General features: G+C 42.6%; 1 pseudogene; it reads right to left on the bottom strand.

Annotated features, from left to right (window-relative positions):
* Positions 1-1,465: 1,465 nt before the first annotated feature.
* LOC144337768 (peptidyl-prolyl cis-trans isomerase A pseudogene) lies at positions 1,466-1,983 on the bottom strand (annotated as a pseudogene).
* Between the last annotated feature and the right edge of the window lie 737 nt (positions 1,984-2,720).

Here is a 2,720-nt window from a genome sequence, read left to right as displayed (position 1 = left end):
CTTTTTTTGAGACAGGGTCTTACCCTGTTGCCCAGGCTGGAGTGCAGTGGCACGGTCTCAGCTCACTGCAACCTCTGCCTTCCAGGCTCAAGCAATTCTCCTGCCTCAACCTCCTGAGTAGCTGGGATTACAGGCACCTGCCACCACACCTGGCTAATTTTTATAATTTTTTTGTAGAGATGAGGTTTCACCATGTTGGTCAGGCTGGTCTCGAACTCCTGACCCCAAGTGATCCACACACCTCGGCCTCCCAAAGTTCTGGGATTACAGGCATGAGCCACCACACCCAGCCTCTGCTCCTACTTTTGTTTCCTTGCCCATCATGCTGTTCTCTCTTCTATCTCCTTGGTCTGTGCTACTTCATACTGTTCTTTGCTTCTTCTGTCTCTACCTTACCATGTTTCTTGTCTTTGATTCTCTGCTCTTAGTATCTTTTTCAAACTGGGCTAAAAACAGAAACTGAGAGAAGAGGAATGATGATCTTGGCTGCATATATTGCACTCTTCAAATAGGCTTCACAGTGAAAGGGTTGGATCCTTTCCTAGATACATAGTTTTGAATGGGGCATACCTTGACTTGAATTCAAGTGCAAAAACTGGACAAAATCAGCATCTGCCTCCATGTGAGACTAATCAATAACAACAGAAGTACAAATAAATAGCCTTCTGTATTTCACTCTAATTTTACTCCACAGGGAATGGCTCCATTCCTAAGCCTACCACCCCCATAAGCCAATCAGCTTCTCTAAATTTTAAAAATCCTCATGTCTGCTGGTGGATACTGGGTTTCTTTTTAGGGAGATGAAGTTATTAAATTAGACAGGTATGGTAGTTGCACATTTTGTGAGTCTACTAAGCACCATTTAATGTTATACTTTACAAGGATGCATCTTATGATATCTGAGTTATATTTTAATTTTAAATAGCATTTGTAAGAGCTTGAGCCAGTGCTGTGATAAAGAACAATTCAGGTTGAAATAAATATCAACAATTGAATAAGTTACATTGTATTATTGGTGTGATTAAAGCCTTTCTAGCATACATTAAGGACTATTGAAGTATCAGAAGAAGCAGCTTGTTCACTGCTCTTTGCATTGTATCTGTGGACTTTAGAGTAAGTGAATTAATGATTCAGACAATCTTTGCAAGACAATTAAAAAGGAAGAGCGTCCCCAAGAGAAAGATGATGCCAGAAACATTATATTCAACTACTTTATCACTGGGTTGTCCTAGAAAATAGTAAATTAGTTAATTGTTTAAATATTATAAATTGTCCTCGAATTTTTGTTATTTAGCTTCTATTTCATAATCATAAACTTCACTCTGCAATCCAGCCAGGCATGGAAGGGAACAAGAAAAACATGGAACCCAAAGGGAACTGCAGCGAGAGCACAAAGATGATAGGATATGGGGAGCAAATGGGGTGGAGGGTGCTCTCCTGAGCTACAGAAGGAATGGTCTGGTGGTTAAGATAAAACACAAGTCAAACTTATTAGACCTGTCCAGTCAGCAATGGTGACCTTCTTGCCGGTCTTGCCATTCCTGGACCCAAAGCACTCCATGGCCTCCACAATCTTCATGCCTTCTTTCACCTTGCCAAAGACAACATGCTTGCGTCCAACCACTCAGTCTTGGCAGTGCACATGAAAAACTGGGAACCGTTTGTGTTGGGTCCAGCATTTCCTATGGATAAGATGCCAGGGCCTTTATGCTTCAGGATGAAGTTCTCATCATCAAATTTCTCCCTGTAGATGGACTGGCCAACAGTGCCATTATGATATGTGAAGTTACCACTCTGATATACAAACCCTGGAATAATTCTGTGAAAGCAGGAACCCTTACAACCAAATTCTTTCTCTCTAGTGCTCAGAACATGAAAGTTTTCTGCTGTCTTTGGAACCTTGTCTTCAAACAGCTCAAAGGAGTCATAGCCCAGCCACTCACCACTGATGGTAATGTTGAAAAACACAGTGGGGTTGACCATGACTGTTAATACGGGGCTCCCAGTGCCAGTGGCATCTGCAAAGTGGATTTTTTTTTTTAATAAACTATAGATATGGTTGTTTAACCTGAGGGGTTTTAAACCTCAGATTCCTAGAGCTAGCATCAAGCTACCAATGGGATTCATTTTATAGACTGGAAAACAGGTTAGAAGAGAGATGTAACAGACATGAGGTGACCCAGATAATCAGTTATTAAGCTAATGATCTGCAAGAGCCAGTCCTGGGCTTGTGTCTCCCTGGAGATCCAGGCGTTTTTGTTTGTTTGTTGTTTGAGATGGAGTTTCTCTTTTGTTGCCTAGGCTGGAGTGCAACGGTACGATCTCAGCTCTGCAACCACCACCTCCCGGGTTCAACCAATTCTCCTGCCTCAGCCTCCCAAGTAGCTGGGATTACAGGCATGCGCCACCACACCTGCCTAATTTTGTATTTTTAGTAGAGACAGGGTTTCACCATGTTGGCCAGGCTGATCTCGAACTCCTGACCTAAAGTGATCCACCCGTCTTGGCCTCCCAAACTGCTGGGATTACAGGTGTGAGCATCGTCCCTGGCCTCAGGCCTTTGTTTTTATTCCCATATCAAAGGAGATTTTAGGGGTACCCTGCAGAAAGTGTAAACTGAAGAAGACATTTGGGAGCCAGCGATATCCTTATACAGGGCTCAGGGGTGGGACAACACTTTCTTTGCTCATATAAAGATGGTTGTCCTTTTCAAAAATGTC

This window comes from Macaca mulatta, chromosome 20 (genome assembly GCF_049350105.2).
Source record: "Macaca mulatta isolate MMU2019108-1 chromosome 20, T2T-MMU8v2.0, whole genome shotgun sequence".
In the NCBI taxonomy this organism is placed as follows: Eukaryota; Metazoa; Chordata; class Mammalia; order Primates; family Cercopithecidae; genus Macaca; species Macaca mulatta.
Note: the sequence above shows the minus strand (reverse complement) of the source record. Positions and strands in the feature narration are given on the sequence as shown.